Below are 15,407 nucleotides of genomic sequence, written 5' to 3' on the forward strand. Positions count from 1 at the left end.
GAAAATGGGGTAGCACAGTGTCTTTACCAGGTCCTGCTGGACCAGACGAGACAATCTTTCCAGGTGTGTTCTCATCTGGGGTGGTTTCTGATTGGATAGAGCCAATGAGACCTCAGCAATTCACTGAGTTTTTAGGAAGGGAACAGGCGGGGGCGTAGATGATGGATTTATTCCTTTTAAACCACTGTGAGTGTTCACACAGCCATCCCCAACTTTACCAGGAATCAGGCATTTTTTTCTCCAGCTTAGGGGAGGCATCCATTCCTGCTCAAACCCTTTTCTTTAGCCTGCTTTTAGCAGGTATCATGCTCAAGACCCTTGATGAAACCTTCTTGAGACCAGACAGCAACTCCTCTTTCCTTCTCCTCAGCTGCACCCGCTTCCTGAGTGCCCAGCTAGGGACAAAACTTGTTCTACGTATCATTGCCCCAGCCACTTCACTAAAGTCTGCCCTGGGGGGGCACTGATCACCCGCATTCAGAGGCAGTGTTGCGTCCAGACACCAAGGTGTGAAAGCGTTCACACCTGAGCAGTCACCAGGACCAGAGGGTACATGGTCTCATGCACCCTGGAACCGGGGCAACCCTCACGATGGACCCACCCTACCTGCCATAATATTGGTTGCATGTCATTCACATCTATTATGGACACAGGAGCATCAGTCAGTGTCAAAAGCCTTGTGCAGTTCAACACCCTGGATCCGCGACCCACGCTGGTGCCCACACCAGCCCGCATATTTGCCTACAGGAGTTCAACACCCATTTCGTTGGCGGGAGCTTTCAGCTGTTCTTTGTCCCTTGGCACCCAGTCCTACTCGAGAAAAATTCTGTGTCACCTCACCAGACTCCAAGACTCTCCACAACTGCAACACTCATTCACTTTGCTGATGCCATATGGGACCTCTCAAGTGATATTGACTGCCTGCTCCTAGGCTTCCTGTACCTTTTCACCGGTCTGGGTCACCTGAAGGGGCCGCCCAGTCCCTCGCCACATCAACCACGTGGTCCGCCCTGAGACACCGTAGGTTTCCATTTTACCTCTGCCCGGTGGTGGAAACAGAAATACAAAAACTTGAAGACATCGGAGTCATCGAAAAAGTATTTGGTCCTACCCTGTGTATCTCCCATGGTAGTAGCAAACAAACCTAAACAGCCGGGATGTATCCGAATCCGCATCATCATGCTCCTTCCCAGTAAGGCCATAAAGAAGAAACTGCACATCTCCCCCACAATTGATGGCCTGATTGGCAACATCAATGGCTCTCCGTGGTTCACAAAACTCAACATGAGCTCAGAATGCCCTCAGCTCAAACTCCACAAGGACAGCAGGTACATTACAACGTTTTCTACTGGCCTGGCCGTTCGGGCTAGACTCCCATGGGGAGCAGGGTCAAGACTGATTTGCATATGGCTGGGTCCAAACTGGGGTGGCATGGTGAGCAAAAAAACGATGGATTTAACTCAGATCTGTGACTGGGGGGAATGTTTGACAATGTTCAGAATTTTGTCCATCATCTTTTTGTGGTGTTTGGAAAAACTACAGAGACGTTGGTCTAGAAGGGCCTAATTGAATACTTTGAACTGGCATTCATTGTGAGAAAGTAAATTGAGGAACTATGATTGAGGATTTTATTTAGTATTATTATTATTGATATATGTTAAGCGCAACAAATCACCCTTGGGAGGGTCTCTTGGCACTGTAGCAGACCATACAGGTCAGTAATAAAATTAGCAAAGATTGAATTTCAAAAGAGCCAGGTTTACAAGGATTTTTTAAATAGAACTAGAACAGAACACGAGCGTAGAATTCCGGTATTTCGGGGCCAGGAATGGGGAGGAACGGCCCCGTGCCTAGCTGTGCGTGTACGCCGAGGGTGCAATAAACGTTGCTCACGAGACCTAAGATTGCATTTAGGAACGCAAGGCTGCAGCTTGTTTTCCAGATACCGTGGGCCACTTTCCGTGTACAGCTTTGTGTACTAGACAAAGAAGCTTAAAGCGGGCACACTTTTTATGGGTAGCCAGTGTAAAGATTTGAGCATGGGTTCTGAAGGGGCTCAGGGTGGCAGGTTACAGACCAGGCTGGCAGCTGTGTTCTGTCCAGCGTATAATTTGGTTAAAAGGCCCTCATTCATTGATACGATTAAGGCATTGCCATAGTCCAGACGACTAACAATGAAAGCATGGATGAGTGATTCCCTGGTCTGCAAAGGTAGCCAGTGAAAGGCTTCCCTAAGAAGACACATCAGGCTAAAGAAGGATCCGGTGATCGAGTTGAAATGTTCTTTCATAGAGAGATTCTGATCGATCAAAATTCCCAGATTTCTGACTTCTTTGTTAGGGGTAAGGAATGACCCCAGTTCCATGGGCCACCAATCACTGGACCCGAAGGAATGAGCTTTCCCAAAAAGAAGAATCTCCATCTTGCTGGAATTCAATTGGAGATAGTTGCTTGACATCCAGGAAACAATCTTTTCCATACAATTCCTGAGTCCTAATTTAGTAGATTCCGGATTTGGCCCCATATTGATAATAAGTTACGTGTCATCTGCATACGAAATGACATCGAAACCACATGATCTTATCACTTTAGCCAGCGAGGGGATATAAAAGGTGGGGCTCAAAGATGAGCCCTGTGGTACCCACACCCATCAAGGGCTACAGTTCAGGAGTTGAAACTGTCTAACTGCAACAAATGGGTGTGATCACTCAAAAAGATTTTCAGCCAGCCTAGAGTTTTACCAATCTCCCCATATCTTTGGATTAGGGTTGCATGTGAGATGGTGTCAAAGGCTGCAGACAAGTCAAGTAGAACCAGCATTGCTGGATTCCCCAAATCTAGAGCAAGTCTGATTGAGTCCAGAAGCTCACTAGCGCTGTATCTGTGCTATACGATGTGCGGAAACCTGCCTAGGATGGATTTAACAGAGAATAAGTCTCCAAAAAGGCATGAGTTGTTATTTACTAGTCTCTCCATAACTTTTCAGAGGAAAGGGAGCAGCGATACAGGCCTTTAATTTGACAACTCAAGGGGATCTGCCATGTTTTGTTTTAGAATTTCTCTGACTCGCTGCTTTTCAGTTTACTGGAATATTTTCCATGCTCAAAGAGTGATTGAGCATGTCTTTGATTGTGGGGAGGAGGGCAGGGACCAACGTGCCCATAATATATTGCAGGGCAGTCTCTTAGACTTATTAAAAATAACTACATCCCATACTAAACAGATGACCCACACTGTATACGTTAATTAGGTGTCAACTTGGCTAAAAGTACTTTGATTGCTGAACTTGGTCTGACAAGCTAGGAATGAGAGGGGGTGGGTATTGGTTGTTTCTGGTGACTTTATTGACCGCCCGGTAATCGATACAGACCACAATTCCCCATATTTCTGAGGAACAAAAATAAAAGGGTAAAAGACGGCGAGTTGGAATGGGGAATGAAACCTAGCCCTAGTAACTCGTTAGGTACTTTCTCAGATGCTGGGGCTCAGACTCGGTAAGAGCATATAGCCTGCTGCAAGGAAGAGTGGCACCGGGAATGAGGCCAATACTGCAATTGAATGCATGGTGTGGGGGTTATCTGAGTGGCCTTCATGTGGGTAAAAGATGTTCTGAAAATCCCCAAATCCCTACAGCAATGATTCTTGACAAGCTTTCTGAACTAAAGCACAATATAGTGGAGTCACCAAACTTGGGGCTTCTTGATAACACAAGGTCATGCAGGTTGGAGAATCTAGAGCACCCATTCTATCTTGGTGTTATGGTGTTCTGACCACGGGATCCCCAAAATTACCTCAAAAGTGGGTGTATCAATCATGTAAAAAACAAGCCTTTCAGTATGCCCTTTGTCACAGACCAAGGTCAAGGGCTCTGTTAGAAAATTGATGAAGCCTGAAGATAACTCAGACCCATCGACCGCTTGCACAGGTTCAGGCTCATCTTTCGGGATTTTTAGAATGCCCAATCTAGTGGCTAAGGAGAGGTAAAAAAATTTAAGGTGGCTCCAGAATCAAGTAAAACATAGGGAGGACATTTCTCTGTTGTGCGATTAACACCGCAGTAACTTGTATGACATGTAAATATGTTTACAGTGTCAGCTAGGTACTGGGAGATCTTACACTTGTTTCCTCTTGGTGAGGCGATCTTTTTACTTGCTGTGAGTTCTAGTTTTCCTGTGCTTTGTCTCCTCGCACAAGACTAGCTACAACCTTGCTTTTCTTAGGTGTAGCAGAACATTCCCGGGCAAAATGCTCCGCTTTCCTGCAATATAGGTATACATTTAACTTGCAACTCCTTTCTTTCTCTTCAGCAGATAAGTTATTTAATCTACCTGACCTGATGACAGAGGCAGTTAGCACAGAAACAACATATCATTCCACTATGCCATTATTCCACTGTACCAATTGGTATTCACCATATGCAATTTCCTAGTGCAAATATCACGTGTAATTCCTCAGCATACTTCCACATATTAGACACGACAAATCTGGCATGTATGTCCATCACACACAGGTATGTATGTTAGTGAGGTTAGTTTTTCCTTTCACACTTCAGGGAAACTGTATTAGTTAATATAACAAGTTCTCTGTTATTGTCTCTTTTATCATCATAGGTAGGGTTAATCTTTCGGAGGGTATTAGGGCAATTCCAAATGAACATCAAAGTTTCTGACAACCCTTATATAGTTTTTTCTCTGTTGGAAAGCGCAAATACAAGTCTTTCAACCGGTCTATAGCAAAGTTCTAATGTGAACAGTCCTTCTCTAAGCATAATACAAAGTCTTGTGCAATCTGCAACTGTCGTTCTTTAAGCACAAATCAAAACTTTACGCTTGCCAGCTTTACCTCTTTTTGCCTAATTCTTTGTATCCTCTGCTTTCCTTGTTGTGCGGAGCACCGCAGTGCTTAAATAGCTTGCAAACATTATTCTTCTTTCCTTGCAGGTTTACGGACTGCTGCCAGATACATCGCGGGAGGATTCGGCGTGTGGAAGAAGAGTGCAACTAAGACCATGAGCAGCATTAAAGACAGGAGCCCTTGCCATCAGGAATCTAGTAAAGTATTTCATCCATACCATAATCTAGTCAGAAACCGACAGTGGGGGCCTCCAATCCCTTAATCTGCAAATGAGGACTTGGAGCGGTGAGGCGCCCATGGGGGGTTATAGGCAGATTATGGGAATGCTGTGGCAGGCAGATTGTGGGCAGGCTGGGGTTTGATGATAGGCTGTGGCAAGGACCATGACACCAGGGACCCCATCCCCTAGGTTATAGTAAATAAATATAGGGAGGGGAGCACGTGGACTCTACTGTGGTGGTATCTTTATACGGTTTTAAAAGATAAAACCATAAAAGCACATTACATCTTGTATACATACAGCAGATAAATATACATGGACATAATGACCTACTTATAGTAAAAGTATTAATCAATAAACAATCACAACCAACATTGGTGAAGCAGGGTCATAGTAATACTTTTCTGTGATTAAAAGTGCAAAACAGGCTTAAATATAGGGCATTCAGCCAACTCTATTCAAAGTGCAAGGTGCAGTGCAAAAAATTTGAAATCACTGTGGCTAGCACCTAGCATGTCATTCACTAAATATTTAAATAAAAAGCAATAAAATAAACATACTAATTACATCCAATCTAAAAATACTAATCATATTTTTTTAATTTGGAATTTTACACGCCACACATACAATAAATATCTGGATATTGCAAACACAACCCATTCTGCATTGCCATATTTTAGTATTCAAATAGTGTCCGTTAGATGTGCTATCGACAAAGTGCAGCAAATAGGGTTAACATAAAATTTCCTAGCCTTAAACAATAAACAGAACAACCGTAGAGTCAGTCCCATATAAGCAACATCAAGGATTGCACTTCCTCTTTCTTCGAATGAAATGTCCTGAATCTGGCTTTTCATTCAATAGTCTTGCTTCTGATCCGATCCTGCAGAAAACAAATAGCAGCCCCATAAGTTCCAGTACATGACAGAACATCAATTATACACCAACCTAGCAATACTGGTAACTTTCGAGAACCTTAATAATGAACCAGATTCATCCACTCAGAAACAATAGGCAAAGTTGGAATCAACATTACTAAAGACTTCAGTGGGTCCCGGGAGGGTATTAGTTGATAAAGCAACAAGGAAAGATAATCCTTGCCTCTGCTTCCTTAATAGAATTGAAACTTTCCTTCATGATAGCTAGGACATTTTATATTCTTTGTCAGGACCAGAGGCTCAGATTATTCTAGTTCAAAGCTGGTTGACAACCAGTAAAGCCATGCCATTGGTTTGAAATAAAATGTTTTAAAAGTGGAGTCCGAAGACCAATCAACGGCTCTGAGAATGTAGAATGTCCTCCAGTCCTGTATTCCTCCGTTATAGATTCATACGCTCTCAGACTGTGCAACATGCACAATTTTGGATGACCTGGAAAAGCAGGTTAGTGAACCACCCTGGTGTTGGATTTGGTGTGTCTAGCACTAGTAAAAGACACCCTCTCCAGGGTGAGCATATTGCTAAAACATCCAAGGCACAGACATCAGAAACTCGTTTCCACGAGATGAGACATAACAGAATCACCAACTTAGCTGTTAATTCCTTACGGGAAAGGTATGCATTATCCTGCCATGATTGCAGTTGTTGAAGCACTACATTGACATCACACAGGGAAGAGTACCTAGGTTGTGGGGAAAAAGACAACCAAATGCCCCTCAGGAGCCTACAAACCAACGAGTGTTCCCCTACCATAATGTCGTGTATAGGGACATGACCCGCTGAGATTGCCCATCTGCTCTGATTAATAGTGCAGTAAGCCAAACCCTTGTTCATTAGTTCAGACAAGAATTTGACAACATTCGCTATATCTGCCCCCATGGGATCCAAACCCCGTCACACACACCAGCGTGGCCACCTTCTCCACGCGGAACCATACATCTTGACCGTAGAGTCTGCCCAGGCTCTTCTGATGAGGGAGGAAGCCCCTGACGAAAGGCCCGGGATCTCCTACCGTCTCCTGTAATCCTCTAACTCATGAGTCGGAGAGACCCTTCCTGAACCAGTGGGTGCAAGTTGCCATGTGAATCTGTCAGTAGAAGAGGAGTCAGTCGAAGTTGGATTGGAAAATCCATAGAAAGTTCTAGAAAAACTGGATACCAAACTTGCAATTTCCAAAGCGGTGTCACCAAAATCACTTCCACTTTCTGACATCTGATCAATGCTGTGAGTCTAGCTATCATGAAGAATGGGGGAAACGCATACCCCCAGAACTGGCTCCAATCCTGCAGGAAGGTGCTGGTCACTTTAGCGAGGAGATCCAGATGGCAGCTTAAAAAACGGGGAAGCTGATTGAGGCAGGACGCAAAAAGGTCTACCTGACACGGTCCCCACCGACTCATCAGGCTCTGAAGTAGAGAGGGGTCCAGCTTCAAGGCGCTGTAATCCTTTAGGTGTCTGGATTGCCAATCTGCCGTCTGGTTGAGCTTCCCTGGAAGATATTCCGTGTTACTGACAATTTGTGATCCAGACAGTTGTGCCAAAAGTCCCTGGCCAAATCTGCCAGTACCTTGGATCTCATGCCTCCTAGACGCTTGATGTTTCTCACTCCTGAAATGTCCATCTTCAACAAGATGGCGCAGGAGACCTTGTTGGCTGCCAGGCTCCGAACCACCAAGGATCTCGCGAGGAGCTCCAGGCAATTGATGTGGAGACTCTTCTTGCTCTGACCACTGTCCGCCTGTGGTAGTATCCCCACAGCGCGCTCCACAACCTCGACAACTGGCATCTAATTCGATCACCAGGTCCAGGACCGATCCGAAAATGACTCTGCCGTTCCAGGCTTGCATATGTTCGAGCCTCCAGCAGAGCTCCTTTCAGGCCTCTGGAGAAAGAGAAATCTCCTGCGTGTATGTCAGGCCCCAGGTGTTGAGCCTTAGGCGATGTAGCTCCTGGTAATGCAATGGACCTGGGAAGATAGCTTGAATCGCCAATTAAAGAAGGCCCACAATCCTGGCCAAATGCTGAAGGGAAGCACTGTCTCTCATCAAGGTTCTGCGCAACTCCCAGCAAATCAAGAGCATCTTCTTTTGGGGTAACCTGAGACACTGGCATACCGTTTCGACCTCGAACCCCAAAAAGATCATCTGCTGCACCAGCACAAAGTCTGCCTTTTAGTCATTTAGTAAAAAGCGTAGGTCCTCTAACAAGTACTAAGTCATCCGGAGTCGTAAGAGTAGAATGGTTTTCTCCTGGTGCATCAGAAGGATGTTGTTCAGGTATACTATGAGTCTCATGCCCCGTGCTCGTAGCCGTTCCATGACCAGCCTCAACACTTTGGTGAAGCACCAAGGCATGAGGACAGACCGAACTGCAGGCAAGTGAACTTGTAAATCTGGCCGTTCCACTGGATTTGCAGAAAGTTCCTGTGGGGAGGGAAAATCTGGATGGTGAGGTAGGCGTCCTTCAAGTCTAGCTGTACTAACCAGTGGTTGGGCAACAAGACGTCTCTTAGGAGGTGAATGCCCTCCATTTTGAAATTGCGGTATACCACCCATCGATTGAAATCCCGCAGATTTAGTACTGCTCTGAACCCTTTGTCCTTTTTCTCGACCAGGAATAGATTGCTCAGGAATTCCCTGGGGTGAAGAACTGATTGTGTAATGGCCCCTTTCTCCAGAAGACCTTTCACTTCTCTGTTTACCACCTGTGTCCCTTCTCGTGAGAAGGCTAAAGGACAGGGTCAGGACTGTTGGCGGGGTGGAATTGTCTGTGAAAAACCCTCATGGTTTGTAATGGATGTCCACTTGTGGCTGAACCATTGCAATCTTCCCTCCACCCCTGGTAGGGAAGAAGGGATATTTCTTATTGGTGGTTCCACCTGGCACATTGCTGGCTCCGCGCAAGTTGCCTTTTTCACCACGTCCTTTTTCACAACCTTTTTGAGGGGTAGAACCCTCTGTATTTCTTGTGGTCTGGTTTAAGCAGCCAGTTTCCTTGGATGTAATTCGAATTCCTCATCTTTGGCAGGCCCAACATTTGCTTGTTCATCTGCTTGGGATCATCCCAGGCTTTACATCGACCCATCTTACACATCAAAGTCTTGATATGTCTGACTCAAGGTATTAGCCCAGACTTATCCTGGGTTTTCACCTCTAAAAGTGCTTGCCTGAGAAGAATTGGGATTTTGATAGTCCAGATCCTAAACCAATATATCAAGGGTTTAAGGATTGCCACATGCAATAATACACTCTTTAAACGAAGGTCTAACCGCATTGGTGTAAGGGGGGCAATTTGTGGCAGCCTGAGTATAGACCTTATAAACCTATTTTCAGTCTTCTCCAACCCTATCAATTTGATCTGTACCTCAGATCTTTGCTCCATATAGAGCTGCACCAAGCCCTCCTGCACCATAAATTTCAGGAGCAGGTGATATCAATAATTACAACTATTTCATTGTTTCACAACAGCTGAGCCAGCATACTGTAGAATCAACTGATTCTTGGCTATTTGGAGTGCCCAAGATAAAGTGCTAGCAATTGTTACACCCAGGTAATCAAAGTCTTTGACTTGTTCCAAATTAGTAAATCCTAACTTTACCTTCCCTCTAAAAGTCCTATGTGGACGAAAGGTTATAAATTTCATTTCGGACACATTCATTTCCAGGCCTTACTTATTACAGGGGGTTGAGAATTAGTCCATTAGGTTCTGTAATCCCATCGGTGTTTTGGAAATTAATAATGAATTGTCTTAGAAAATCAAGGCAGGGATCCTTTGATCTGCTAATTTCGAGGAGCCATCATTACAATCATATAGGTTCTCAATAAGCCCATTAATATATAATGTTAACAATTTTGGTTTGATGCTAAGACACATCCCTGTTGAGCACCCCTACTAACATTTATATGTTCTGTTAATTCACCCTTCCTGCCCCATCTTACCTGGGTGTAATTATTACTATACAAGCGTTTTATAGTGTGTAACAGATTAGTTGGCATTCCAATATCTTTATGTGCCTTCTAAAGTCTCTCTCGAGGTATTAGATCAAATTCTGCTCGCAAATCAACAAATACTACATATAAATGTTCCTTATTTAAAATCACAGTTTTCCAGAGTATTAAAATAAAACGGAATACCCGATCTATGGTACGTTTGTGGGACCTGAAGTCCCCTTGAGGTGTGACAGGACTTGTTTCATTTCCACCCAGGTTTGAATCTTCTGCCTGCTAAATAACTTCTGTGCATTATCTAGCAAATTGATAGGCCGGTAGTTAGCTGGATCACCTTTATCACCTTTCTTATATATCAGGACCATTTCAGCACTGTAGGAAGCTGACTCTCTATACAGTGCACCAAAATGAGAGACACTGTGCAGAGGGGCCAGGTGACCCTTACTGGTTTACAGGGGTTAAAATAATCCCAAATGCTCTCTATTTGGTTATTGTGGGCAAGGAATTTTGGCTTATCAGAGGCATATATTGAACATATATTGAAGTCATTAAGTGAGGCATACACTCAGTAAATGAATCTGACCCCCAATTTATGAAAATATCACACAGATTTTATATGAATTTAGACACCGAGATCATTAAAAATCGTGTAAGTATTTTTCGTAGTAGTGATTTTTCAGGAAATAGAAAATGCACTGTATTTGTTTCTTTTAAGCCATAATGATATCCTATTGAGAAAAGCATATACTGCATATGGTTACTTGTGAACGAGTTACAGGACTATTCTTCTGGACTTATGATAAGTATGGGGCAAGGTCCAAGGCAGCTCCAGCAAGTCACCTCGGTCGGCTCTGGGGCGTCCGTGTGCAGAGGGGCTTTTCGGTTTTGGGTGCCCCATTCAAGCGAATGGGAAATGGTCCTGTTGAAAAGAGGCTGCAAGTGGGGACTGGGGGGGGCAATCCAGTTGAACCCACATGGGGGTTCTGATTTTGAGGGTCTTGGGCAAGCAGGGACACCATCGTCCACTTGAACTCGGACTAGGGAGGCTTCTGTACAGTAGGGCTTTGTCCAGCGGGGTTTTGTTGCTGAAGGCTCTTGCAGTTCTTTGTCTCTGCAGAAAGGGGCTGCAGGCGGCGAGAGGGGGACCAGTCTGGCCCAACCCAAGAGTGGTCTTAGCTCTTCAGGGTCTCAGAACCATATTGGCAACATGACCTGCCTCGGACTTGAGCTGTGGAGTGCCGGGGTGCTTTGAGGCATCAGGTCGGGGTTAGTCAGAGGCTCATTCTGTTTCTTGGTGACCTAGCGAAGAGGGGAATCAGGGCAGCAGGACCCCTCTCGGTGCTGGCATGGTGGGTCCTGATGTCCCTCGATGGTAGGCCATGCTTTGTGCTTTTGGAGTCCGGACTGGACCACCAACAAGCCTTGGTTGCTGCAACTGCTCCGGTATCCAGGGTATTGGTGCTAGGTGGCTCCTGGGGTTTCTGGCACCTGCAAACTTGGCAAGTAGATGTTTCTGACTTCTGTGAGCACCAATACCTTTCTCCTGTTGCGCTACTTTTTCAGTGAGCCAGATGGCTAGCAACACGGTGGACTGGCAGGTGCTTTGTGGTGCCTGCAGATGCAGGAAAGCAGCTTCTCTATTCCAAGGGAGATCGTTCTTGGTTGTTGAGTTGCTGTGTAGTCCTTTAAGGGTCTGGGGAGGGTGTCCAACTCTTGGCAGCCTGGCAGGGTTTGGCGCCAATCTAGGGTGCAGGTCTTCAGTTCTTGCTCTCTTCAGTCCATCTTCTTTCTTCCTCAGTTCCCAGTATTTGAATCTGATTTCCAGGTGTCACGGAGCCACCTAAATACTCAATTTAGGGGCGTTAAGGGGAGTGAAGGGTAGTAGCTAATGGACTACTTGCCTCTGGGATCACTATACCCCTTAGATTACCACTTCCTGTGGTAAGTGGGCATCACCCTGTCCCAGAGTTCCTAATTCCTCCAAACACAAGATGGTAGAATTTACTCATTCATGTTCACTTTAGGCTTTCCCACCTTAGGGGTGTGACTAGCATGGAGGTACACCTCCTTGCATAGTTAATTTCCTGCCTGTCCTGGTGCCAAATGGGCCAAGGGGCAGAGGGTGGCATCTCCCAGGTCTGGGGGAAACCAAGCTTGCATATCAAAGCCAGGGTGCCTTGGCATGCTAATTTACTAGCCAGCCTGCTGGGGGAGGTGTAAATACTTCCTTCCAGGGAAGACATTGTTTCTGACCTCTGAGATCGGGGCTCTCACAACCTAGGGGTTCAGAAACTCATCTGTGGTGGCAGGCTGGACAGGACCAATCAGCCAGCACTCTAGAGGACTAGTAGGGAACAGGGAGTACCTCTAAGGTACCCTCTGGGTGCATGTACTAATATCACTGGAATCAGTGTGGGTGTATTAATATGAGGTGTTTGAAACCAAACACCATGTGTTTCAGTGAAGCCGTTATGTGGCTGGGTAACTCGTTTTGACCAGTGCCCAGTACATACCTTATGATGGCTTCCGTGTTTACTTATAATATCTAGCAATAGAACTAGACATTAAAGGGGCATATCTGCTCGTGTAGATATGCCCTCACACAAAATATAATGCACCTTGCCTTAGATCTCAAAGAACTGCTGTAGGGGTGACTTACCTATATTAAATGCAATGACTTTGGCATGGCACACAGGAGTGTACCATGTCAAGTTTTTGCTCATGGTTTGCACCATGTCACGTAGTCTGCTCTGGCAGTCTGTGTAGAATTTGTGTGTGGGTCCCTTAGGTTGGCATATGATATGCTGTAGCCCTTAGGGACCCCCTCTAGTACTTGTGCCCTGGGTACCAGGGGTGCTGTTTACTAGGGACTTACAGGGGTGGTAAAGTCCTTGGGCAATTGTAAACAACCAGATATTCCTTGTTTTAAGGAAAGAGCACTAGCACTGAGTTCTGGTGAGCAGGCCTCAGTGCACTGTCAGAGTTGAAAATCAGCATCTGGCAGCTAACATAGGGGGATAAAAAGAAGGAGGACAATTGCAACAAACACCCAGTTTCCTACAAGCACCCTTCCATGTTTCTGGTATCAACGCCCCCTTTGCTATAGCATTGGATAGCTGATTCAAAATATAGTGCCAGACTACCGGTTCAGAGCAGAAAAGATCTCTGGGTATCTTGTCAAGACCTGGGGATTTCCCTTTTTTCATATTGTCTATAGCTGACAATGTCTCTTCCCTTGTGAACGTAATTGGAGAAACATCTTGCCTCTCAAAATCGCTGAACAAATGGTCTTTGGGTCCTCAGGGCCCACCTCATCATTCTAATAGGAATATGGCTTACTGAAGTGTTTTACTCATGTATGTGGTAGGATGAAGAATTCTTCCTCCCTTACTGCATGTGTTGTACCTTTAGTCAGTAAGTGCCACAATGTTATGCCACCTTTCAGTATGGCCACTCTAGCCAATTCTCACCATATCTTATCATCCTAATTCCTCCTAGCCCCGTATTGTGTACGTTTGTGTTATTTCCTCTCGTCTATAATGGCATCTCTATTGCCACTATTAACAGCAGCCAGCAATTTCTGTCTACCCAGTCTACAGCGTGTATCATACCATAAGGCACCATCAGATTTAAACGCTTTCCCCTTGACATCTTTATAGAAATATTCCCTGATCGATTCCATCAATCAATTGAAAATACACATACCAGGGAAATCTACCTGTGTTTGATTGTTGAGCAGTATGGGCTACAGTATGCTGATTAGATGGTATAATGCACCACTTTATTTGCCTCCTGTTGTTAGCATAAAAGGCTTGCACTTCTACTTGTTGAGGTGTATGATTACAGCATGAGAAGGGAATAGTTGTGAAATCCAGCGCTAGGGCATTATGGTCGCCATCATGGCGTTCGATGACACTCATATCTTGTGAATTGGATGATAAAGATAAATCAATTAAGATAGTCAATTTCTTTTTCTGTAGATGCTCTCTTAAATATGTAGCTAGCTCCATTATCTGATGGTGTAGGGCCAGTCCTTGCATGTAGGCCATGTAGTAGTGTCAAAGATCCAGTCTGCAATGCTACCTTCAGCCTTTTTTTTTACTAATGATGGAATCATCAATCTGGGGATACCCCTATCCTCATCTTCCTGCTCATTTGGACCACATCCAAGGGTTCAAAAATCACATTAAAATCGCCAGCCAAAATAAGATGATTGGTGTTTTTAGAATGTTCCAAAAAGTCTTCCAGGGCAAGTAATGTCGACGATTCACGGTTCAAACTTCGTAAGCGATTATATAAATTCAACAGCCTTACTACAAATTCTCCATTAAATGAGTTAATATTTAGCTCCAGCATGTCAGTCAATTTAAGATTAAGCCGATTTACTCTCCAGGCTAGCACTGTCTTTATCCATATTGTCAACCCGACTGACGGCCGACCAGCTGCTGAAGGAATTGCTTCTAAACTATAATTTTCAAAACCAGATACACAGATGTGAAAGCCATCTACAAAAGCTTGCCAGTCTCAATCTCCGTGGGGGCATCTAATACCTGATGCATTTGTGGGATTTGGCATGACCTCCCCTTACTTCTAATCTCAGCAGTAGTTGCTTGCATGGCTAAATGCTCTAGCGTGGTTGTGGTTGGAGTGGTCTCCCGAGGCCAAATCACCCTGTTTGATATTGACAGGATCTCAATGTGTCAGTCTGTCTCCTTGGGATTAGCAACAATTTCACCTTTAACTACTGACTGCGCTATTTCCCTATGATGAGTAGCATGAGTTTCTCCCATTTTGTTAAGAGGGCACTCCTTTGTAGGGGGGAGTTATACTTATTCTGAATTTTGAAGCCCTTGGGGGGCGAGGTGTGCTTGTCTAAGCACTCCAGTCCTATTGCAAATTCCTCTTTGGATAATTCCAAAACTATATAATCGCATTCCCCGTTATGATAGTAGTGTTTCACAGTAAGGAGGTCAGATCTTATCAAAGAGTAACAATGTCTGCGATGCCTAATCCGATGTGTTCCTTCATTTATTAAGGAATCATTATCTTCCTTAGCTACATTCGGCAGCCTAGGGACAGTGATCATTTGGTGTCATTGCCCTTATGTGCCTCATTCAGGCCCGGGGGACTCTCCTCTCCTGCCTCTTACTTCATCTCTCTGTTTGACTTCCTTTTCAATAGCACTGTGTCCCCACTCCGATCTATCTCCATGGTGCTTATCCTGCAATATTTGCGGTGTATGCACAGGGAGGATTAGTCAATGTTCCCTCTTCAGGGGTTGGTTTCCTACCCAGGGATACATTGTGGGATTACTATGTGAATTAAATGAATTACATGATTTTTAAGCAAATTGAGAGTTTGTCTTTCTACCCTGTTCTGGAGGGCTATCTTCTTCTGTGTGAATGCAGTGCTGCTCTTATCTAGGCCTGTATACTCATAAATGTTTCA

General features: G+C 44.8%; 1 long non-coding RNA gene across 1 annotated transcript in view; it reads left to right on the top strand.

Annotated features, from left to right (window-relative positions):
* LOC146776149 (uncharacterized) overlaps positions 1-15,407 on the top strand; it is a 67,421-nt gene that overhangs the window by 40,009 nt on the left and 12,005 nt on the right. The window contains exon 2 of the long non-coding RNA XR_014972372.1: positions 4,941-5,051. This is a non-coding gene — a long non-coding RNA (uncharacterized LOC146776149). The remainder of the gene's footprint in view (positions 1-4,940; positions 5,052-15,407) is intronic.

This window comes from Triturus cristatus, chromosome 12 (genome assembly GCF_964204655.1).
Source record: "Triturus cristatus chromosome 12, aTriCri1.1, whole genome shotgun sequence".
In the NCBI taxonomy this organism is placed as follows: Eukaryota; Metazoa; Chordata; class Amphibia; order Caudata; family Salamandridae; genus Triturus; species Triturus cristatus.